Source organism: Balaenoptera physalus, assembly GCF_965194825.1.
Source record: "Balaenoptera physalus genome assembly, chromosome: 3".
NCBI lineage: Eukaryota > Metazoa > Chordata > Mammalia > Artiodactyla > Balaenopteridae > Balaenoptera > Balaenoptera physalus.
The window spans coordinates 54,013,971-54,040,407 of NC_138890.1; the positions used below are offsets into that span (position 1 = coordinate 54,013,971).

The following is a 26,437-nucleotide window of genomic DNA, read 5'->3' on the forward strand; positions in this document are numbered from 1 at the left end:
ATCTTCTCAGTATAGCACTCAAGTTGTCCATTTCCTGAATCTGCATTTTCACTTTGGTATCCTTATGTACTCTTCCATGCAAACTCTATCCTAGCCATACCACATGACTTAGAGCTCCCTGAACATACCCTATACTTCCATACTCTGTGCTTAAACTCATCCCTGCAACTATGTCTTCCCACAGCCCAAATTCTCCCCATCATTTAAGGTCATGCTCAGACTCTCCTTCGCAAAGGCTTCCCCAGTCTACCAGTTAGAGTTGATTTCTCCCTCTTCGATGATCTGGTAGCATTTTTGTTTGTGAATCTGTCATGGACCTAGCTTAACTCTATTCATCGTGAGGACTTCTTAGGAGCACACCGGCACACACATCCTCCTATCCTTGGTCCTGAAAAAGAGCTAAAGGTAGGAGGGGTTGTTTATCGACTCCCAGGATTTCGATGACTCCTGCCCAACACTTACCAAAATCATCCTAGGAAGTTTTCATTTTTTATTGTGATGAAAGTGTTGAGATTTAAAAAAAAATTTTATTGGAGTATAGTTGCTTTACAGTGTTGTTTTAGTTTCTACTGTACAGCAAAGTGAATCAGCTATACATATACATATATCCCCTCTTTTTTGTATTTCCTTCCCATTTAGGTCCCCACAGAGCACTGAGTAGAGTTCCCTGTGTTACACAGTAGGTTCACATTAGTTATCTATTTTATAAATAGTATCAATATTGTGTATATGTCAGAACAAATTGAAACACAACATATATTTCACAATTGATATTGCTGACTTTATGAGTGTAGGACAGTTCTATCCATCCAACAGTAACAGATTATTCTTGCTGATTCTCAAAAGTCCAGAGGAGGAAATCTTGCCCTCCTGTGCCCCTGCCCATCCTGTGTTATGCTCATGATCCGGATGTCTCCCCTAGTCTGGCCTTAGATCTGTCATCTTGGGTGTGCTTTCTCTCTCCTGTCTCTTGGAGCTCACGGTCTTGCTCACTAGAATGGAGACTGCGTTAGCATTTTCCTCTGAGTCCCCAGTAGGTTGAACTTGTAGGAAGGCAGGTAGGTGGATACCAGAGACAACCTTTATTTCCTTTCCACTTCTTGGCAGAGAGTATCACTATTTGCCTCAGTGAACTGGGAAGTGCCCAAGTCATGTCTGAATTCAAACGTACACATTCAGCCTTAGAGAATTCTTTCTCAGAATGCAGAGCCCATCACTGGTTATATGCTCAGTTACAATGCCTGCTTCCTTGGGGTCCCAGCCTCAGTAGAGAGTGTGGATTTTTCTATGGACCGATCATCCAGTCCTTCATTCAACAGGTAATGATTGACATTACCATGTGTTAGAAACTGGGCCAAGTACCAGGGATACAATAATGAAAAAGGCATGCCCTCCTCTTATTTAGTGTTAATATAAATACTGATGACTGTGGAAGCATATGGATGAGAAGTAGAACCCAGTGTGAAGATTCAAAAAAGCCTCTCTGAAGAAGTGACATATAAGTGGGGATGTGAAAAGTGTGCAGGAGACAGCCAGCAGAAGACGGAGGATAGTGTATTCTGTGCAAAGGGAACAGGATTGTGGAAACGTCAGACATAAGAGAGTGTGGTGACTTCAATCACTGAGATATTATTGCCTCTAGGAAGTCTCCCCTGATCCTCCCAGTCTTGAAACGTAAGTCCCTCTTGTACGTTCCCAAGCAACATCACTTCCAGCAGCACAGCCCGTATCACTTTGCATTATTATTATCTATTCACTTGTTGGTCTTTCCCACTAAGTAATAAAACCCACACAAGAGCAAATATTATGTCTGTCTTGACCATTGCTGCATCTCTTGCAGCATTTATGGAGGTCAATTTGGCAATATCTCTTAAAATAACTGAACTTACCTTTTGACTCAGCAGTTTTATTTCTAGGGATCTACCTGATAGGTTTACTTTTATGTGTGCAGAATATACAAGATTATTCATCATAGTGTTGTTTATTTTAGCAAAAGATTAGAAATAACTTTGCACATTAGTAGGGGACTTCTTAATGAATTATGGGAGTCTTTTCAATTGAAAATTTGCAATTAGAAAAAGAAAAACTTCCAACGTATATCGTTAAGTTAAAAAAAATTCAGGATGCCCTGGTGTGGATAATATGTTCCATGTACTTGAAGAGAGGGGGACATATGTAATGTTTTCTTGGATGTGCATTAAAATACATCTGGAAGGGTAGACAAGCAACTAGAAAATATCATCTGCCTCCAAGAAAGAGGAGTGGAGTAGGGAGAAGTGAGAGAGCTCTTTCTCTGGGCACTTTACGGTATATTTTGAATTTTGAAAGATGTGGATGTATTATCTACTATACTCCCAATCTAAGATGCCATCGATTACAAGATGCAGCATTCTTTCACTTACAACTAGAACAAAAAGCTTCCATTTACCTATAAAACTCCACTGATTATAAAATAAATTCTGATTTTAAGATGTGCATCTTTAGAAGCAATAAATATACAATTTTTAAAAATTAAATTTTATTATTTATTTATTTATTTATTTATTTAATTTTTGGCTGTGTTGGGTCTTCGTTCCTGTGCGAGGGCTTTCTTAGTTGCAGCGAGCGGGGGCCACTCTTCATCGCGGTGCGCGGGCCTCTCACTATCGCGGCCTGTCTTGTTGCGGAGCACAGGCTCCAGACGCGCAGGCTCAGTAGTTGTGGCTTACGGGCCTAGTTGCTCCGCGGCATGTGGGATCTTCCCAGACCAGGGCTCGAACCTGTGTCCCCTGCATTGGCAGGCAGACTCTCAACCACTGCGCCACCAGGGAAGCCCAATATACAATTTTTAAATGTGCACATTAGAAACAATAAAATATGCCTTCAAAATAAAATGTTAAAAAATGTTTTCAAGAAATAGCCATTTGTTTTTATATGTATAGAAAATGTCTGTAGGAGTATGTGCCAAACAGTTATGGCCATTATTTCTAGGTAGTCGAATAGGGGCTATTACTTTTCTTTGTATTTTCTGTATTTCCTAAACCTTCTACAAGGATAAAGCATTACTTTTATGACCAGAAGAGAATGTTAGTAAATGCAGTATGACCATAAGTTTTAAGGGGGCAACTTCAGTCACCTTGTTTGTGGTAAGAAAGTTTTTAAGAAGTTGACCTTGACAGTGATAAGCCTCAAGTTCCCCAACTCCACGCCCGCCTAACAGTCTCCTTTGTAAATTCCTCCTCCTGTGACTTAAATGTCCATTTCCCCAGAATCTGTCCTTCTCCTCTTCTCTTCTTAGTCTATATGTTTTGACACAGAAGCAGCCCAATATTACAGTTCAAGGTGTAGGCTCTGGTGCCAGATGGACCCATTTCAAATCTGGGCTCTGCCTCTTATTGGACAGCCTCTCCAGGCCTCAGTTTTTGCATCCACAAAATGGGGATAATACATAAGAGAGTGGTTGTAATGATTAAGAGTGGGTATATGTAAAGGGGGTGCTGGCAGAGTAAATGGCCTGTCAGTTCTAGTTATTCTGACTTGTCGCTGGATGATCTCATCCACACACAAGGCATTGGTTACAATCTATTTGCTGATGACTCCCAAATTTATTTTTCAGCCCAGATCTGTGTCCTGGGCTTCAGGCCTCAGGCTTCCTGGATATTACCACTTGGACGTCCCACACATGTAACCTACCTAAAACTGAACTCATCACCCCTCAAGCCAATGACCTGTTCTTCCTTCATTGTCTCCTACTTCCAGCCATCTCCTGGGTTCCTTTTGTCAAAAACCTCAGTGTCAGTCTTGACTTCATTTTCCTTAACACCACCTCTACCACCGTGAAGCACACGCACACACGTGCGTGCACACACACACACACACACACACTTTATCCAGCAGGTACAACCTCTAAAACTCTTGATTCCATCTGTTCTTCTCCATCCCTGTTGCCATGACCAGCATGCAAGCAACCTTCATCTCTCTCTTAGGTTGTGGCAGCATCTTCTAGTCTTGCCCCCATCCTATCTCTTTCTCATACTGCAGGAAGAATGATCTTTCTAACGAGAAATCTAATCAAGGTGTCCTCGTCTATATAAACTGTCAATGAGTTCCCACTAACCTTAGAACAAGCTCTTTTCATATGGGTTTTATGGGCTGGCTCTGTATTCGTTCTTTTCCCCAACCTATTTCATGTCATTTTCTTACCATGAACAAGTACTTGATTCCAGCCATAATGAAATAGTGTATATTTCTAAAGGGTTCTGTGGTCTGGTTTCACTCAAGACCTTTGCACAAGTTGCACCCTCCATCTGGAACCCACTCTGCACCCTTCACATAGCTAATACTTACTTTCCTTCAGGTCTCAGATTAGATGACTTTGCCTCAGAAAGCATCCCCCCAACCCCAATTCTTGGCTGGTTCTGCCTTCCAAATGCTCCCACAGCACCTGGTACTTCTCATAAAGGATTTTGCAATCTTTGCTAGTTTTTCCCCAAATCACCTGTACACTTCTTTTATTTTTTAATACAATTTTTAAAAGGTTACTTTCCATTTACAGTTATTACAAAATATTGGCTATATTCCCCCAGGTTGTATGATACATCCTTGAGCCTATCTTTTTGTTTTTTAATTTTTATTTTCAGTACATAAAATTGACTCATAAAAACATTCTAAAAAGGTACAATTTTTCCTTTTTAACAAAGCATAATAAAACATAAAAACCCCCCAAACAGAATACTTGACATTGACCATTCAAAATCACATTAGCAGAATATTAAATATTCACAAAACTATATGTTTTAAAAATATTTATAAAGTTACCTTCAATTTTGTAGAACTGACATAAAAGAATGGCTCAAAAATGGGAGAATTTTCCTTCATGCCTAAAAAGAAAATATATCCAATAGAAGCTGTGAAGATTCTTGAGTACACGAGGTCTTCAGTTTCAGTACCAAAGCCTGTCTTTGTGAATCTAAGAACTATAGGCATGTGAGGGGCTTCTTAACACCGGGGTGACCTGGACGGCGCGCCCCTCCCTCCAAGAGCAGTGTAGTAACATTGACCTTTGGCCTCGACCAGCACAGTTCGTAGTTTGCGAGTGTTGATTAAAGATAACTCACTTTGATTCAGAACCTCGGGACTTTTCAGTAATTGAGCCTCTTCAGAACCCATGGCTTTAAATGTCCCCTGCCTCATTCTTTGGGAGTCATCTGCACTTTGGAAAGGATGGCCAACCCGCTCAGGTTCCACAGGCCCATCCACTGGGGCGGGTGGTCGAGCTGAGCAGGGTCACGGCTTCCCTTACAACCTTTAAGACTCTTCAACATGAAACGCCATCGGTTATCCGTGTGTAAAGCTAGCAGGGCATCAAATAAGCCTCCACGAAAGCAGGAAGAGTGACAACAACAGGGAGTGAGGAGGGTGCAACCCAGTTCCTGCTCAGTAAGTGCTCGCTAGCAACGCTGCAGTGAGTGGACAGATGCAAGCCTCGGTCAGCCTGTCTTGAGCCTGTCTTACATCCAATAGTTTGTACCTCCCATTCCCCCACCCCTAAATTACGCCCTCCCCCCTGGCAATCACTGCTTTGTATCTGTGAGTCTGTTAAAGCAATATTTTTTTAAATTTGTATTTTATATAGGAATATAGTTGATTTACAATATTGTGTTAGTTTCAGGTGTACAGCAAAGTGATTCAGTTATACATACACATATATCTATTTTTTTTCAGATTTTCTTTCCCAGATAGGTTATTACAGAATATTGAGTAGGGTTCCCTGTACTATACAGTAGGTCCTTGTTGGTTATCTGTTTTATATATAGTAGTGTGTACATGTCAATCCCAAACTCCTAATTTATCCCCCACCTTTCCTCGTTGGTAACTATAAGTTTTTCTATGTCTCTGAGTCTATTTCTGTTTTGTAAATAAGTTCATTTGTATCATTTTTTTAGATTCCACATATAAATGATATCATATGATATTTGTCTTTCTCTGACTCACTTCACTTAGTATGACAGTACTAAGGTCCATCCATGTTGCTGTAAACGGCATTATTTCATTCTTTTTTATGGCTGAGTAATATTCCATGGTATATATGTACCACAGCTTCTTTATCCATTCCTCTGTCAATGGACATTTAGGTTGCTTCCACGTTCTGGCTATTGTAAATAGTCTGCAATGAACATTGGGGTGCATGTGTCTTTTTAAATTATGGTTTTCTCCAGATATATGCCCAGGAGTGGGATCACAGGATCATAGGGTAGCTCTGTTTTTAGTTTTTTAAGGAAACTCCGTACTGTTCTCCATAGTGGCTGCACCAATTTACATTCCCACCAACAGTGCAAGAGGGTTCCCTTTTCTCCACACCCTCTCCAACATTGTTTGTAGACATTTTGATGATGGCCATTCTGACTGGTATGAGGTGATACCTCATTGTGGTTTTGATTTGCATTTCTCTGATAATTAGTGATGTTGAGCATTTTTTCATGTGCTGTGTTGGCCATCTGTATGTCTTCTTTGGAGAAATGTCTATTTAGATCTTCTGCCCATTTTTCGATTGGGTTTTTTTTTTTTTGATACTGAGCTGTGTGACAGGTTTGTTTATTTTGGAGATTAATCCCTTGGTGGTTGCATTGTTTTCAAATATTTTCTTCCATTCTGTGGGTTGTCTTTTCATTCTGTTTATGGTTTCCTTTGCTGTGCAAAGGCTTTTAAGTTTCATTAGGTCCCATTTGTTTATTGTTTTTATTTTCATTACTCTAGGAGGTGGATCCAAAAAAATATTGTTGTGATTTATGTCAGAGTGTTGTGCCTATACTTTAAGAGTTTTATAGTATCCAGTCTTACATTTAGGTCTTTAATCCATTTTGAGTTTATTTTTGTGTATGGTGTTAGGGAGTGTTCTAATTTGGGCATGTTTACACATGAAAGTGGCAAGTGCTACAAACCAGGGCTTGAACTAATAGTTTTGTTGATTGTCTAGACTCACCACTGTGTCTAACTCCCTTTGATGTTCCCAGCACCAGGTGTTACCAAACAAAACTTGGTTCTGCTTGCCCATGCACAGTAAAGCCAATCTACTGACACCAGGTTGTGGTGAAGAAAAGTGCAGCGTTTATTGCAGGGCACCAAGCAAGGAGTCCAGGCAGCTAGTACTTAAAAGGCCCGAACTCCCTGAAGGCTTTCAGGGAAAGGTTTTTAAAAATAGGATGAGGGAGGGGTGTTGTGGGGTGTGTGATCAGCTCGTGGACATTCTTCTGATTGGTTGGTGGTGAGGTACTTGGGATTGAACATCATCAACCTTCTGGTTCCAACCCGTCTGTGGTCTACATGCTTGTGGGCAGCATACAGTTAACTTCAACCTGGTGGGAGTTTCAGTATCTGCAGAACAGCTCAAAGGACATGGCTCAGAATATTCTCTATAGCCCTTGAGGAGGAACTAAAGGTTCTTGACTTTACTTAATTACTAAACTATTATTATTTTGTCCTGTTTGACTGCTTTCCTTTGCATCTGCATTTTCTCGCTTCTCTAATTAAATTTATTCTTTGACTACAGATTTTCTACAGACAAAAGACAGGCAGAGGACATGGGTGGGTTGGTGGGGTTCTGTTCTGGGAAGGCCTCATAGGGTCCTGCTCAGTTACACAGGCACTGACTTGACACAGAGGTGGTGCTTAACAGACGTTTATTGAAAATGTATGAATATATAAAAAGATGAATGAATGAACACGAGGAGGCCTAGAATTTCCCTGAACCTTCTAATTGCCTGTTGCTTTGGAGGAAAGGTTCAATGTGCCTGACTTGACACCCATGGACAGACTTGCCATTATCCTTGGGGTGTTGCCTGAGCCTCTTTGTCCAGGTCTGGTGATCCAGGATAGACAATTCAATAAGCACAGGGTCAAGTTTCCCGAAGTGCCTCTGGGTGGCCCCTAAATACCTTTTCATTAGCACGTAATTGACAGGGTTGTCCTAGATTCAGGCCTTGGTTGCATTCCTTAGTAGTGAAGGCCACTTACATAAGCTGAGTGGGCTGTCTTTGAGAAATATCCAGGGCTTGCAGGGGAAATTTTCCTTCTCTCCATCACTTGTTTGCTTGCCACAGTGAAGATATTTTTGGATTTTGGCTGAGTCGGTCTCTCTTTTTGGTCTGTGTACCCCTAGGGAATTGCTGCTCCTACAGATGGAAACTAACTGGAGAGTAACTGTAGGCCAGGTCTGCAAACAGGAAGGGAAGGGGAGTCGCAGGATGCCTTGGTGAATTTCCCCACCCCCCCCTTTCCCCCGACACCCCACTCCCCTGTCTATTAGGACTTTAGCACAGTTTCTAAGCTGAAACATTCCAGGAAGTACTATGCTGTGGGAGGTGCCCTGAGGTTCTCTGCAACAGAGTGAATGCACCAGGATGGGCCCCCTAGAGAGGCTGCTGGTGCTGAGGAGTGTATCCCGGGTTCAAGGCAGGGCTCTGGCTTAGAACCTGGGTAATAATAGGGAAGTTACTTAACCTCTCTGTGCCTCAGTTTCCTCATTTGTAAAATGGGAATAATATCAATATAACCCTATTTTACAGGGTTGTCGTAAGAATTAGATCATTCGAACCCTGCCTGACACATAATAAAATCTCAGTAAATCTTAGATAGTCATTATCTTTGAAGTGAAGATGCAGGGGATATCTATGGACCAATAAAGACCTGGCTACGGGAAAAGACAGCTTGAGATTTAGCTTGGGAGCAAAGCTTATTTCCAATGCTTAACCAAAACTCAGGTCTGGCTTTCCAGGACAGCATTAAAAGCGCGATTCACCCATATATCTAATAGAAGGCAGTGTGTTGTAGTGAAAAGAGCAGGACCTTCAGAATTAGACATGATCTGGGTTTTAAGTGTGAGCTGAGTAACTTTGGGAAAATGACTTCATTTCTCTAAGACTCAGCTTTCAAATCTATAAAATGGGTAAAATGATAGTACAGTTTACAAAAGAGAGAGGATTAAATAAGATAAGGCATTCTAGTGCTGGGCAAAGAGACGCTGTGATTATTGAACTGGGAAAATCACTCCTAGGCCCTAGAAATTTCTGCTTCCACGTGAGGGATGACATTAACCCCCCCTCCCCCAGCAAGGTAATTATAAAGATTAGATGAGGTGATCTATGTACAGAGCTTAGCAATAATAAAGCTAACAGTTGCAACATTACTGTTTCAGGGTACGTCTTTATTTGCCTGGCAAATAAAGACGTATCCCGGAAACAGTAATGTTGCAACTGTTAGCTTTATTATTGCTGTTTTTTATTCTATAGGCAACAAAATTTTTGAGCACCTACTATGTGCCAGGTCCTGTGCTTGGTGTGAGGGATGCATGAAGGAATACAGCCCACACAGCCTTGTACCCAAGGGGCTCCCTCCCATTCCAAAGTTGTGAGGGAGAGAGAGAAGCGGGAAACAGAAATAAATATCGTTAGAAAGCGATGTAAGTTACGTAGAAAACAAAAGGGTATGATGGGTCAGAGTGATGGGAGGGGCGGTTACTTTAGTTCATGTTGTCAGAAGAGGCTGCGCTGTGGCTCAGGTCACGTGACCAACACCAGCCTCCGCGAAAGAGCACAGTTCTCACGTCTTTGTGTCAGTTTGACAAGTGCGTGAAGATGGAGGGGAGTCCACATAAGCAGGAATCCCCAGATTGCTCCATGGCCAGGGCTGTAAATCAAGAAGCTGAAACCAGTGTGGACGAGGTGGATGGAATAGCATCTTCCTTTCGTGACCAGGTGACCTGACATAATCTCCGCGATTTCCTTGCCTGCGTGTGGCCTGTCCATCCACCAGGTGGCAGTGTTCAATAATGAACAATGACAGCATTAATTAAAGAGGGCCTCTGGCCGGCGTTAACATTGCAGGAGGCCTGATGAACATTTGGTACGAGCACTAATTACAGTTATCCTTTCTGATGGCTGTGCAGGATTCCTGGTCTTGGTACGGTGACAGTTTTCTTCTGGATCTCCTTTTCTTTTATGGTTGAAATAAATAGATAATGCTTTAAAATGATGTAACTGAATACACACATGCCCAGGTACTGTACAGAGAGCTTTACAGAAATTACTGTGTTGCATTGTTGCACCAGCTTTGCAGTGAGTCAAATTATTCCTACTTTATAGATGGAGAATCTGAGGATCAGAGACCAGCAGCTTGCCTAGGGATGCACAGCTGGTATCTGACAGTGGTGGGTTCAAACCCAGGTTGGTCTGATGTCAACGTCTAGCTCTTACTCATCACACTATCTTGCTCTGTATTTTAAGAAGAATGATTATTACTAAGATAAGTATCCTTGAAACAGAGCACATTGCCTCCTTTGTTAAGGTATCATATTTTCATGTGTACCGTACTAGCATTAATACTATCAAAGGGAGTATTTATGTAGCCCTCACCTAGGAATGGCCGGGAACTGAAGGCCAGGGAGTGGGATCAGATACATCTCTGAAGACTTGGGGTGTGGCAGGCATATAGCCAGAGGACACGGGTTTTTGGTTTGGTTTTGTTTTACTATGACTGACAGTCCTCACAAAATATCTTAAAGGAATGAAGGGCAAACTATAATTATTTTCCTTCTAGAGGTGGAGAATATAAGTCACAGAGGTCCCACAGAGCTTCACTAGAACCACTCTGGAGATTCTAGGGACTTTCTCATTGTCCTGGAAACTGGCTGATCAAAGAAAACCTCAAAGCTCTAAAAAAGTAAATGATTGTGTAATTCCAGAGAATACGTTACTTTCTGTGATTTACTAGCAGATGGAGGCAAATTAATATTTATATGTTTAAGATTTCTATAGCTTGAAAAGGATTATTATCATTTTGTCTCTGGGTGATTGAATGAGGTTAAGGAGATATAAATACACAGTTTATCATATTTTGGTTTGTGGCCCCACCAGTTCCATAAGTTTAGGTGATGATATGCTAGAACTGGAAGGGAAGTTACAGACAATCTGGTACAAAACTTTTAGTTTACAGATGGTGAATCTGAGGCCCAGGAAGGAGTGACTCGCTTACAGTCACCCAACTAGTTGACAGCAGGATCAGGCCTAGATTCCCAAAAGGGGCCCCTCCATTAACTCCCTTCAAAGTACAATTTCAAACCGAAATTCAAACCGGAGGCCTGTCCAGAGTGGGCCTTTGTGGGCTGTTAGCTGCAAGATGAAAAAAAGGCCCTAAGATCCAATAAATCGGAGAAGCATCAAGTCAAACAAAATTAAACAAATTTTAACAGGACTTATCAGAACCTTTCATGTACTAACATTTACCAGGAATCTCCAGAAGGGAATCAGAATATTCAGTTTGCCAAAATTATTTGATCTCAAACTTTCTTTTTCACTACCACATCTATTAACAGCTCACACAATAGAACACAAATGGGAAACAACGACTTAATTTTTATCTCAGTTCCCCCAGATCATGGAACCCCATGTTTAGGAGTGTCTCCTAGAATGCATGTTTTGGAAGTACACTTAGGAACTACTTCACTGAGGTATGGTCAAAACAAAACCATCTTTGAGTCCCATGTCCACTTAGTTTAGAGGCTGCATTTGGAGGGCTTGCCTGCCTAGAGGAGATCAGGTCTCATCAGAAGAGATGCAGCCTCAAGAAAAGGAAATTATCCTTCATAGTGAAACCTCCATCTTTATGAAACCTTCTGAATGAGATCTGAAAGGTCAAGCTGTTTTTTGCTCTTCTTTTTTTGGAGGACAAACCTTTATACAATATTTCGGAAGTCAGCAAAGATGGTAAGCTTTCGATACGAGGAGTTAGGGAGCTAGGGTCATCAGAGCTGGGATTTGGGGACTCGCATGAATGGATTTGAACTCAGGCTGTGTGATGTTTTAGTGGTGTGGCTTTGGGCAAATCCCCTCACTGACCTTCAGACTCCTTATAGTGGAGATAATTACATTATGGAAAAATTAGGATACTAATATTATCTATGAGAAAAGATGGAGAAAAATGGAGACTGCCAAATTTGTGCAAAACAATTGCTTTTAGACAACTTGGGGGGAACAGATGGGGCTCCAGTTAACAAAATTTGCTCAGTTGACTGCTCTGCATAGTTAAAGGATAAGAAAATCTAAGTGTGGGCGGACCACTAACCTGGCCGAGGAGAGAAGGATCACCTCATTCCCCACCGCAAGGGTACCCACTTCCTGTGGCCCAAGAGGAGGAACTCCGAGAAGAGTGTCTGGGAGGCATATTCACATGAATGTCTCTGTGATATCAGCCCAAGGGTTAACCCCACAAAACCTCAGTGAAGACAGCAACTCTCACACAACAATTGCTTGCACTGACTTATATTTGAAGGTAACCAACAGTGGGTTATAACCACCACAGAGGGTTTTAGAAAGACTCATAGGCAACACCCCTCAGTAGGGAGCTCTGCAAAGAGCGTGGGGTTTAGCTCATTTTATACAACATGTTCTGGAATAACTGCCCCGATCCAATTTGTACACATTTAATGTTTTCTCATTAAATTACATCATCTTCTCAAAGATGAGTCAGCACCGTGAAGGGGACCAGCTGTGGCCTGCGTTCTCCACTCCGCTCTGCCAAGGAAGTCTGAGTGCCTCAGGCCAGTGGCTTAGTCCCCTAGGCCTTGGTTCACTCACCTGTAAAACCAGAGTGAGCAGGCGTGGTGATTTACGAGGCATTGTAGCCTCAAAAAAAAAAAAAAAAGAGAAAGGGTTTGGAGTCATAGAGGCCTAAGTTCCAATCCCAGCTCTGCCACTATTTAGTTGTGTAGCTTCGGCAAGTTCCTTACTATCTGTGAAATGACTGTGATCAGAATCAAGTCAGGTTATGCTTATAATTCTGAAATGGTACTTCTGGCTGGGCCACCAGTTGGTACTGGTTTCTAAGATTTTTAGCTTTAAGGTTTTTTATCCTTAAAACTCCCTATCTATTTTCAATACACACACTCTCCCTCTCCCCACTCCTTCCCTTTCTCTCTCTCCCTCCCTCCCTCCCTGCCCCCCCACCCCTTTCCCTTTCTCTCTCTCTCTCTCTCTCTGCTAGATCCTTCTTTCCTAGCCTAAAAAGCAAAGGGGGAAGTATTGGAATCTGAGTGAGGATTTTGGACAAGGGCTGGCATAGCAGGACCCCGGACTGACCCAAAATATAAAGCAAGCGTAGTGTTCTTCACGCCTCTAGTGCTTCTAAAATTCAGAACACACGAGTGTAAAGAAGGGTCCCCCCGCATATGCAGATTCATAAGACCAGGTTAAAAAAAGACCTGGGGGCGGGATGGGATGAACTGGGAGATTGGGATTGACATGTATACATTAATATGGATAAAATAGATAACTAATAAGAACCTGCTGTATAAAAAAATAAATTAAATAAAATTTAAATGATAAAAAAAATAAAATTAAAACCAAAAAAGACCTGGAATGGGAGTAAGGGTGGAGGTTGAGGTGACTGAGCCTTTCCTTTCTCCTTGCAGCTCACAGCTGGATGTGTAAACACACGAATCCCAGACTAGCTGAATAAGCTTCGCCAGACTTCTCTTTCTAAAACACCTTAGAGAGTGACTCCACAGTTCATTCAGTTCTCTAGGAACACATACAAGTGATGACGAGAAATTGTCAAAGCTAAAGTGGGTCACAGACCAGATCAGTTTTCTAACTGGGCCACCATAGGAAATCCCTTTTGGTTTGTGATTCATTTCTTTTGCAAAGAGCTCCTCCCTGGGGGACTCATGTCTTCTTGGCTATGGATTGCTAAGGTTTCAACATCTAGTGTGGATATTAGTCAGAGGGTAAGGTGGAAGATCTCTGTAGGTGGCTGTACCCAAATATAATTTTCTGTCTATAGAATGAGTTTTCAGTGGGTTAATATTCTTAATATAGGAAAAGCATCATCAAACAGAAATATGAGCAAAGGACATGAAAAGACAATTCATAAAAAAGAATAAATACCTAATAATCATGTGAAAAGGTGTTCAAGCTTACCACTAATCAAAGAATTAAATGAGGTGATGCTGATTTTCACCTGTCAGGTAGGCAGAGTTTAGAACCAATGATAATACCTAAAGCTGGTAAAGATGGTGTAAAATTGACACTTTTGGTGAGACTGCACATTGATACTACCCTTCTAGGGGGCAGTTCGGCAATATGTAGCATATGTAGCAAGTTTTATGTTTGGCTCCACAATTACACTTCTTGAATTCTATTTTAAGTACATCATCACAGAAACGTAAGAAAGTTTAACTACACAGGTGTTCATCACAGCCTTCCTTCTCCATAAACTTTTTTGTTATTATGAATAATCCTAAAGTCTATGAAGAGGAGATTGATAAAATTATCGTATAGCCACATAATGGAACACTCTGCAGGCTTTAGAAGTCACGAGGTAAAAACATATTCACAGAATACTGAGTAGAAAAAAGCAAATTATCCAACTAATATTCCTTTAAAAGACAACAATAATAACAATAACTTTATGTACATTTGAGGACAAAAGCTGGGGCAAGAATTAATCAAAAATGTTACGCCTGGTTGACTGGTTGGTGGAATGAAGAATAATTTTTACTTAAACTTATTTTTTATGTATTGTGGGAATTTTTACAATGAGCCTAAATTGCTTTTACAATCAGAAAATAGCAAATAAGGCAGAAAATAGCAGAAAAAAGCATGGAGGCTGGGGGAAGGTGTAGGGGCACCACACAGAATGAGAAAGGGCTTGCAGCTTCAACATGCTAAAAAGAAAACCGTCGTTTACTAGCTTAAGAAAGTTACAGCTTATCTTTCTCAAATGTGTGAAAAGCTGTCACCTGGGATTTAGGGCTGATGCCCTGCTCGAAAGATGTTGAACTGAGCTCTGAGTCTGATTTGTTTAGATTTTGTCTATACTACCTGGTCCATTTCCATTGAGGTCTGGTGGCTTTTCATTCTAATTACTTCTCTCTCTTCTGCTCTGTTGAGATTCTGGGTGATTTTCATTCACTATAGCATGTGCTTGTCTTTTCTCTCAGTAGCTTCTATAGGTGTGGATGGGCTAATAGATCTGATGGATGGAATGCCCTTTGGAGCAGTAAAAGGGCCTGGGACTATCCTAGCTACTCTCAATAGGGCCGAGGGAAACTAAGGAAGAACCTAGGAGCGGGATTTATAGACAGTCACTCTAGAATTGAGTTGGAGGTAGGATGACCACTACTTGTAAATCTTGACACCACTGTCTGCACCATTATCTAACAAAGCCATCCCTGTGGAGGGTTAGGGAAGAGGGTCACAACTTTTACAACCACCTAAAACTGATCATGACATGTCCCTGCTTAAAACTTATCAGTGACTCCCCATGGCTCTTGGAGTCAGGTTGACAGTCCTTAGCTTGAGAACCACGATCTGCCTCCTGAGCTCTATCTCTCACTGTTGCCTCCCCCTCTGCTTCTGGTCTTCCTTGTTCTTCCCATATGTCAGCTGGTTTGCATTTCTGTGTGTCCCCAGCCAAACCTAAAAAGCCTCTCATGGGCCCGACATCAGCATCACAGCTCACAGTGCTCTCATCTGTGTTTCTGTTCCTCCATTTCCACTCCCCCCAACCCCCTCCTTTGCCTGGCTCACGTCTGCAAATTTTTCAGGTTTTAATACCCACCTTCGAGGACCTTTCCACTGTCCCTCTGCCCCGTCCTTGGCTGACTTAGCTCCTGTGCCACACCCTCTGACCTCAGCACCACCATACTACATCTGTTCACTCACACATGCATTCATAAATATCCGTGCAATCACTCTCTGCCAGGCACTGGGCTAGGGGCTGGGTGGAGATAAAGCAGAATGAAACAGAGATCCTGTCCTCATGGAGTTCCCCATCTATCCTAGCACTTGACACCCTGTAGTACTAGTATAAATCAGCCCTGTAATCACTGGTTTCCTTTTGAGTCTCCTCCACCAAACTGTAAGCTTCTCGAAGTCAGGGATCATGTCACAGTCCATTTTGATTTCCCAGTCCCAGAAGCTACAGGCACTCAGTAACCACACGTCAATCACTGAACAATTGAGTGAAGAAATTAATGCCAGTAAGATACGTTAGGTCGGCAGGTTTTGACCATGTACTGCAAAATTTATTTAGTTTCCAATGATTATATTTGAAAGCAAAGATCTGACACTTGGAATTTCTAGATTCCTACGGCACTTTCCCTCTGAACTGAAACACAAACCTAGATAACTCAGTATATTTTTCTAGATGTTTGATAGAACACCTTGAAAATGTTGGATATAATTGGATTAAGACTTCTGTGTAAGAATAAAATACAAAATTTGGGGCGGTTTTAAACAATATGTCATCAGCTGTTTTGAATGATTTGATCCCACTTCCAACCACTTATTAACTGGATGAGCTCGGTCATATGGTTTAATTTCCCTGTGCTCTGGTTTTCTGATCTCTGAAATGGGGAAAATAGAACCCACTGCAGAAGGTTGTTTTGAGGTTTCAATAAGCTAGTACATTGAAAGAACCAGCTCACAAAAGGTTAGCTACTAACGTGATAGTGATGATACAGCTTCTTCTCTGAAACAAAGGGACATGCTGATTAATACTGTGGCCTTTGGAGTCAGGCAATGCTGGGTTGGTAACCTGGCTCTGCTTTTTGTTAACAGTGTGATTCAGGATAAGTTACTTAACCTCTCTGAACCATAGTGTTCTCTTCTAAATGGAGTTTAATAATAGCTACATCAAAGAATTCTTGGGAAGATTAAAAGAAAATCATGCATATAAAGATTTAGGACAATTGATGGGCACATGGCAAACGACGAATAAATGTTAAATAGTCATGATAATGAAGTCATAAGGATGGTTACAGAACTAAGCTGGCCAACACTGCACCTGTAGATTCCTTATCTCTCCTTAGATGGGAAATGTGTCACACCTGGGAAGTACCCATGTAGGCAGATCAACTAGGTGATGTTCCCTTCAAGACTGAAATAAAAACATCTCTCTGGGATTAAAGTTTTTGGAATGAACATGAAGACTCAATTCAACAGAGTGAAGGGCTGGCAAAGACCCAGTAAGGGTGAGAGACGGTGAAAATGGAGGGTTCTCATGGGAAATGAAAAGCGTGCTCTCCATAGACGATGTCTGGAGTTTGAAAGGGTCAGACCCTCCGGAGATCTGTGGCTGCTGGCTGCTGCTTGGTGTCATATCTGAGGCACTCTTAATATTGGTTGTTTGATTAATGTCTTGGCACCAGCATTTGGAGAAAGAAAAACAATATATAAGATGTCTGATGATCATCCTCAGCTCAACTTCAACTTCTCCAATTATTTGACCCTTTCCCCCAGCAGTCAACACAGTGGGGTGTAACTGCAGTCTTCACCCAGGATTCCTTGGGTTCCTTATCGAGAGCTGGGTACATCTGTGAGACTGAAAACTAGTGGACAAGGAATACGGTCCTTGGATTTCCCCTCCTCTAGCCCCACCACTAGCCCACCAGTCTTTGCACAAGTTAGAAACAGGCACTGTTTCTTCAGGATACTTTATTGCCATATGTCAGAAAATCATTGCAATAAGTACACAAAATTGTGATGACTGTAATGAGATTGATGCCCCCAAGGTTGGGTGGCATATAACCTACAGAATGTCATGTGCCAGCTGCCTCTACCTTCTCTCATTGCCCCCAACTTTATCTTCAACAATCGTACTTGAGAAGATGTGTTTGTTTGCTTATATACCATCAACCAGCATCTGCTGAACTTTTTCTTCTGTCTCTAGACTCGACTTAAATGAACTCTTTGAGGAAGCCATCCCTAATACCCTTCCCTACTCTGCACTAAGTACAGTCCTTACTCTGCCTCTCCTCACGGCTAGCGCAGTGCACAGCACACTTCTGTCATTGTATTTATCATGCTGTGTTGCAATGATTTGTTTACATGACTGGCTCCCATTCTAAACTCTGAGCTTCTAGAGAAAGGACCCCTGGGATGCTTATGGAAATGCAGATTCCTGAGCCTGACTCCTCATCTCCTGAATCAGAATTGCTGGGCACAGAGTCTAGAAAGCTGCTTTTCTAAATAAGACTTATCTGGGGCAGCTTAAGTCCTATCAATTTTGAAGGTCATTTCTCTAAACAGCAAGGCACGTATTTAGACAATGAGATGTTAGGTGTTGTGTTCCACTTGAAGAAAGCCTTGACTATTCACATCTTCCCAGTAAGAAGTGTTTTTGAGTCCCAAAATGTATTAGAAACTCTAGGATATATACATACATGTCTATATTGTCTTCTGGAAGTAGGTTAACTCTTGTGTCTGTGAACTGGTGTGTGTGTGTGTGTGTGTGTGTGTGTTTGGCATTTGGCATGGGGGGAGTTAATGAGAGGAATGGAGAGCTCTCTGAGTCTGAAGTAGTTATTTAAAAAAATAAGCATGATGACCATATCCTGGGTTATTTTAAAAGCTGGCTGACCTAGTTGGACATATTTTCTTTCCAAGATCAAAAGACTAATCTTTGGTCAAATAAAGGTTGATAAAATCATGAGCAAGCTCTTTGGGGAGTGACCAGGGCAATTAGTTTTCTGTGATGACAGTTCCACATAGCTGTGGATCGGATAGGAAAATGAAGAGTGCAAGTCAAGAATTCAGGCAGAGGTTTTCCATTCATGTGATTAGCGCGCATAGGAGATGAAATTTTGCAAGGACGTTGTAATAACTAATGTAAAAAATTTGAACAACAAATATATGGAACTTCAATGCCATATAATTGGTTTTATTTGAGTTAATTAAATCTTTTTATAAATCCCGAAGAACACATGTCATTTGCCTTTGTTCTGAGTTCTAATGACTTTCTTGATATCTATTTTGAACCCATTTTCCCAGAATTCCCTAGAAAGATGACTACTGTCGATTACAACCTGTCAAGAAACCAGATTCAGGGACAGATTCCATAACCTCTTCTATGTAGAAGTAAATCAGGGCACATGTGCTCTGAAAACAAGCTCCTTTGTTCCAATTCATCTTGCGTTGAGTTTTAAAAAAAGAATATTTCTGTCAAGAATTGCTTAAGCATTCATTGAATAACTTTATTTCTACAAGTCTAGCACTGCAAGGGGATGGAGATATTTTATAAGATACTTAAGATGCTTGCAATTTATCTGAGGACAGAACTCATGACATTATTAGAGAACAATTTCAAGCCTTCTATCACTGAGTGCCGTGCTCTACTGACTTGCTACTCAAAATGTGGTCCAAGGACCAGCAGCGTGGGCATCACCTGGCACTTGTTTGGAATGCAGACACTCAGGCCCAAACCCAGACCTACTGAATCACCCTCTGTTGTGTAACAAGATTCCTAGACAATTTATATGCACATTAAAGACACTTTGCCAGTGGATTCTTGAGCCAGGATTGAGCTAGATGCATAAGAATCACCTGGGGGCTTTTAATTATTCCTATTCCTAGGCTCCAACCCTAGTATTATTATATTTTAACATGATGGGTAAGAGTGTGAGCTCTTGGTGAAGACTGCTTAGGTTTAGATTATGCTTTTTCCTCTCACTATATGTGTTAGCAGTCAAAGGATCCAACCTGACTGGCTCTGTTACCTCATCAACAAAACAGAGAAATGATACCTATTTGGCAGGACTGTTGGGAGGATAAGATATTTGTCATGGTTCTTGGTATACAGTAAGCAATTGAAGAAATTCTGGCTATTTTTATTCTGAGCGTCAGTGAAGTTTGGGAACCACTACACTGTGGCAATGTACTTGGTTTATTTTACTGATCAGATAATAGGTCTCATTGGGTCAGAGCTGAGTGAAGGAAATACTCAGTCATTCCGTCACCACCACACCCTTAACACGTATACACATGTAGGCACTTGGCAAGTGTGCCTCTCTGCAGATCTGGACTTTGATTTCATAAGTTTTCCAGAGGTCCAATGGATCTACCATCTTAAAAACTGGTCCATGCATCTTATCAGTTTTGATTATTCCACAGTAGCAGGGCAGAATTTTTACTAAAGTGTCCTTAAACACTTGGGGGTCCTGGAGAATTGATACCAAGAAAATACCTTCCAGAAAGAGTGAGGTATTCAGAGAAGGGAGAGAAATTGTCCCCATTTAGCTCCTCAAGTTGAAAAAAAATTTCTCTAGGTAAAACCAAACTATGTTATCTTTTCATCTTCAGGACATGCTGATGTAACATGTATTTATAGGGAAAATTGCACGCACACACACCACCAGTCAGCCTCAGAGATACCAATTAGTGGAGCACTCACCCCAAATTAGAAATACTGGAGAACTCAATTCTTCCTCAGCAGCTGACCAAACTAGAGGCTGTTTAGCAGAGCTTCTGCAGTTCTTTTGTAACACATCTCTATCTTTCTTCTAGCTTTGAAAGTCTTGTTAAAAGATCCACATTTATTTTTAGATGTATGCATTCTGACCTAGGAGTTTGTCATTGGACACACCCTCAGTAACTGGTGTCATTTAAGCCTATTTTTAAGCGTTAAATGGGAATAATAGCTACCTCATAGGATTATTATAAAATTAATAAAGGCAGTGTTTACTGAAGGGCTCAGTGCAGTGTTTAACACAGACTCAGCACTCCGTAAAGGGTGACCATTGTATCAGATCTACTCTTCCACTAGGTGGAGTTCATTTCCTTCCGGCAATTCATCAAATTCAGTTTTGCATCATTTTATAACACTTGGTGGTTTAAATGGCAAGTATTTGACCAACTCAATTAACAGTTCTGACTTCATTTTTTCTTTTCCCCATCTAAATGATGTGAAGTTCCCCCTCAGTTCAAAGGAAAATGCTTGTCCCATGGTAATAGGTGGAAACTCAACTGAGCTCCATGCTTGCAGCCCCCTGCTTCCACTGTGCCCTGGAAAGAACCATACCCAGAATGCCTTAGTAAGAGTTTTGCAAATGACTTGGAGTATCATATTTCAGACCTATTTATAAATTGCAAATATAAATACATCTGTGTAAGTGTATGTGTATGCATTTTTAATGCAACAGCTATAGATCAAGAAGGTGAAGGATGTAAACACTATCAGAAGCCACATGGCAGATTTATTTGTTATCAGTAGTTTTATTCAGATGTGGATCTATGAGCATTTCTTATTATATTTTGTAAATTATAACAGCGATCTGTTTTGATTAGCGGGAGGGTATGTAACTTGGTATCAGTCATTCGGCTTTTGTGAAGCCAGGGCTTCTAAATAGTGTTTATTTTTTATAGATTTCATCTGTTAAATATGAGTTTTTTAATCCTTGTGGCTGCACCCCTAAACTGACTGTGATCATAGGCCTCTACCCTCTCACTTTGTATCTGCTGGTTCCTGTTCATCTGCTAACATCGTGTCTGAAGTGGATAACCAGCCAGGTTGGCCATTTTCTAAAGACTGTGACTCACACACCTGACAGCTAAGGTTTGTCACCTGCTCTCACTCTCTCACCCTCTCCCCTACCCTGGTCATAATCTACCACCAGTCTAGACAACACAGACTGCTTGTAACATTGTACCTTATAGAGCTCTTTAGCTGCAAGCAACAGAAACCAACTCTGGCTAGCTTTAGCAAAATAGGAAATTGTTGGCAATTTCCTATTGGGTAGTTCAGCAAATCGAGAGTCTAGCTGAGAAAGGGCAGGAATCAGGGCAGCTCAGGCTGTCTAGGTATCTGACTGACTGTCTCGTCTGGAAGCTATTCAGAATGAATCAGCCCCAACCTTATTGTTTCCTGTCCTTGCATTGCTCAGCTCAAGGTCCAAAGTCTTAGGAGAGAAAATCTAATTATCTTAGCTTGGATCACAAGCAAGGCATCTTGACTGACAGTCTCACGAAGATCATAGACAGTGGTGGAGAAGAAATGCCCCATCAGGATGATGTTACCAGTCAAATGAACGAGTAAACAGCTGGAGGAAAAAAGTCACCAGAAACACTTTATGGTGTTGTTTATTGTTTGTTTATAATAAATGATCATTATAGAAAATGTAGCCATGCAAAAGAAGAATAAAAAATAAAATCAAAAGGGCAGTAAAGGGAGAGTTATTCTCTTACTTCCATGGAAAGATAATGAAGATCATGATAATAAAATTTTCAGTTTATTCAGCTAGACAGTTTTATCTATAGAACTTTTGAATTAAAAGAAGTGCTAAAGATAGTAGATTTCAGTGATTCTCCACCGCTGGGGTGAACCAGCTGTATTAAGTCACCAGGGGGTTTTAAAACAATAGACACTTGAGTCCCACTCTCAAAAATAGTGTGGTATTTAATCAGGGGTTTATCTCCAGAAGTACAGTAAATAAGTAAATTTGAAGGATTGCCATTCTGGTGAGTGGAGACCTCAGATAGAAGGGCCATTCACCTGGGCCTCACAGTCATGAGAAATCTCAATTTTAGGTGATCGACCTTATCTCTACAAGAGGTTGTATACTATTACAGAACAGCAGGGCCAGGACTGAAAGATGACAGCGGTCACATCCCTTAGTGTTGTATCCATGCTGCCTAAATATTTGAGCACTGGGAATTCAATATCTGCTATATATCTGTTAACCTGACACATGGCACATCTAGGTTTTGCACTAAAAGCGTTAATTTGTTCAATGTAAGTCTTTGAACTGTATCGTAAATTGGTCACCCTCTTTTGACATATCTTTAAGCAAGAAGCCTGGCCTCTCTTGGCATCTGTGAGGCACAGGCCTGTCCTCCCACAGGAATATACACATCCCTGATGCTGGACCCAGTACTGGGAGTCCTCCTAGGGATACTGTGGACTGCCTAAATGGCGATTCTTTAGCTGCACATTTATCATCACCTGGGAGCTTTTGAAAAGTACTGATGTTTGGCCTTATTACAGACCAATTGAATCTGAACTTCTGGGGATGGGCCACAAATATCTCTATTTTTCAAGAGATTTCCAGGTAATTCAGTATGTAGGCAACTGTAGACCACTAGGCCCAAAGTTAAAAAATAATAATAATAATTGTAACATACTTTGGGATCAGTGGAACGATGGTCAGGGTCTGTGGTCTGTCTTTGAGAGTGGCACCAGGAGAGCTATTCTTGAAGCACAGTTGTCCTGCTTGTGTCAAAGGCTAGCAAACTCCTAATCATCTGTAAAAGCCCAGCACATGCATCACCTCTACCGTGCAGCCTTCCTTGACCTATCCAGGCAAATATTACCATCCTTTCTTCTTTTCCAGGAATCACCCATGGAGATCTGCCACAAATGCAGATACATGACCCCAGACCTGGTGTTTCCAAAGTTTCAGGGATAAGGCCTGAGATGTTGTGTTTTTAGCAAACTCTTTAGATGATTCTTATGTGCAGCCATGTCAAGAAGCATCACTCCTATGCCCATAGTCTGTATATATACTTCTCTTATCACACATTCACTCAATTATAATTATTTATTTACCTTTCAGAGTTCATCTACTAAGCCAGGAGCTCCTTGAAGGCAAGGATGTTATCTTAGTCAATTTTGATTCCCAGAACCTAGCATAATTTGCTCTCAGTAGATGTTTGTGCACTAAATGAATGAATATGAGCAAATTTCAAAACTGCCAAATTTTCTTTAATGTCTCATGATTTCTCACAGGGATATATGAATTTAAGAAGATAAAGTTATAAGGATTAAGTTACTTCTTCTTGCCGTTTCTTTTCTACTTAGTGTAAGCCTTCTTCTCGTAGTTGCATTTATATTTTTGAGTACCTATTTTAGGCCAGGTACTATTAAACACCAAAAATATAATAATAATAGCTAATGTTTATTGAAAATTTATCATGTTCCAGATAGTTTTACTAGGCACTTCACATCAATTAACTCATTTAATCCTCACTGCAACCTATGATACAGGTATTAATAGCATCCCTAATTTTACAGATGGGGAAACTGAGGCACAGAGAGGGTAGGTAATGTACTTAAGTCATACATCCTAGGAAGTAATAGAGCCAGTGATTGAATGTAAGCAGTCTGGATCTGAAGACAGCCTCTGAGCCTAATAATGCTTCCTGCTTCTGAATGATCAATAAAGCTCGGTCCCTGATCTTAAGGAACTCACAGCTTTATGGGAGAGATGAACAGTCTCAAAAAATATTCTAATAACATGTTAAAGTTTTACAGAGTAAGAGAAAATGGTTATGAGAATACAGTTCAGGAAGTTTCAAATGTTGCCTTTGAAGGTAGTGGGAGAAAAGTATAAATAAAGACCTCATCGAGAAGGTGAATCTGGGTGGAACCATGAAAGGTGATTAGTGGAATCTGGCCAAAGGTGTGGACTCATGAGAATGTGAACGTGAATAGGCTGAGTGCACTTATGGTGGCTCCAAAGAAGGAAATGGTAGATGGTGATATGAGAAAGTGCAGTGGTGGGAGATAAGACAGGAAAGGTGTGCATAGCTATTGACCTCTTACAGAAAGTCTGATCCGAACTGACTTAAGCACCAAGAGACTGTATTGCGTCATTGAACAGAGTCAGGAGGGCTGGTCTTGGGCATAAGGAACAAAGACTTCATACTGTGTGCTAGGCATCTAGTGTCTTTCTCCTGGGCTTCTGTCTATTAGCTTCATTCTCTGGCTGCAGCTCCAAGGCTCAGTCATCTCATGCTCAAAGCTCTAAGCTCAGCAACTGTGAGAGTCCACTTTTCCAGCGGTTCCAGAAAACCCACAGAAATCAATGTCATTCACCCTGATTGATCAGATTTGAGTCACATGCTGGCCCCTGCCATCCATGACCCAGTCACCAGAGGGTAGAATGCACAGACTGTTTTAGCCTTAGTCACATGCTTTGCCTGTGGAAGTCACAAAGAAGTCACAGAGCACATGGGCAGCGAACAGAGAAGAGCTATACCCCAGAGCAGAACTGGATATCATGGTCACGAGGAAAGGGAGTAAATGCTGGGTGGAAATAAAACAAATGTCCGCTAGAGTGGACGTTCAGATTCTGAGAGGCCTTAAATATTGTCTCTAAACTTACCAAGGCTTTTTTGTATCATATCATGGAGTATTTTTCTCATCCTCAAGCAATGAGCTTTGTTTGGTCACTGACCATGCAGAGAGCTCTGAGTTGTTCTTTTGGGCTCAGACTGAGTTGAAATGCAGGTTTCTGTCTCTCCTTCAGTTGTGAGGATATTCAACACAGAACAAGATGCAGGATCACAAACCATGCTTTGGATTTCTAGAGAAAGCCTCTCAGGCTCCCTCTGCTGAGTGTTTGCCAAAGGTGCCTCAATAGACCTCCCCCACCCACTCACCCAATCCCCATCCTATTGGCAGATGCTTCAGCGGGGAAGTGCCAGAGACAGGAATTGTTTAGATGGAAACAATCCTTCTGTAATGGTCTGGCCTCCTCTGGCATGAATTGAGCATTTACAGTAGTGAAGCCATGTTTTACTTATGTCATTTCCTTATGACCTCTGGTTAACTTCTCTTTTTGCAATGCAAATCAGACACAGAAACGGTTTTACAAATTCTACATACAATTCTCCATACATCCACATTCAGTGACAAATTGCAATTTCTTGGCCTAGCAGTTCTAGTGTGGTTTCAGATAATAAAAATACCACATACAGTTCTAGCTCACACCAGTAGACTCACAGTCATCTGAGATGCTGGAACTAAGCAACAGACTTGGGGCTCAGAAAAATAACAACATTTATTACACTGTCTTTTGAAGGGACATCTTTCAGTGGGATACGCTAATTTACACCCCAGAACTCAGAAGGGAGGAACTGATTGCCATGAATTCAAGCATCACTTAGCATGTGAGTTCTTGCTTGTATTCTAACAGACTCCAAGCAAAATAATTCAGAGCCACTTAAAAAAAAAAAATTATTCTAAATTGTAGTATAGTTGATTCAGAATGTTGTGTTAGTTTGAGGTGTACAGCAAAGTTATTGTTATACGTATACCTATTATTTTTCAGATTCTTTTCCCATATAGGTTATTACAGAATATTGAGTAGAGTTCCCTGTGGTATACAGTAGGTCCTTATTGATTATCTATTTTATATACAGTAGAGCCACTGTATATAAAGGAATAAAGAAGAGACTTGTCTCTCTGCATCTGGTACCACCTACAAGCTGAATGCTTAAGTTTGCACTGGGGGAGTTATGGTATACTAGCTACTAGCTAATCGTATACCCTTTTGTGTAAGGCTGTTGCTCAAGTGGCTACAGTTTAGGAAATGGAACAGGAGGATAAAGAGAATTTAGATGAATTACTTTATAGAATCCACACGACTAATGACTGGATTGGTTCCAAAAAGAAACGATGGATTAGAATCAACAACCCAAATGTAAGAAATCCCACTCAGCCTTCTGGTCAACCCCATAATTCACTGCACAATCCCAACATTTGTCTTGGATGCTATGTGTTGCCAACAGCTGATGGCCCACTGGGCATGTGGCAGGGGTCCATAGTAACGCCTTGTTATTCAAAAGACCTGACACTGGTATGTGTTACCACTGTGCCTAGCCCTCAGCTCACTGTTGGAGACAGTGGT

At 41.2% G+C, this 26,437-nt stretch overlaps 1 protein-coding gene across 6 annotated transcripts in view; it reads left to right on the plus strand.

Moving 5' to 3' along the window:
• PPP2R2B (protein phosphatase 2 regulatory subunit Bbeta) overlaps positions 1–26,437 on the plus strand; it is a 689,017-nt gene that overhangs the window by 294,066 nt on the left and 368,514 nt on the right. The gene's annotated exons all lie outside the window — the stretch shown is intronic.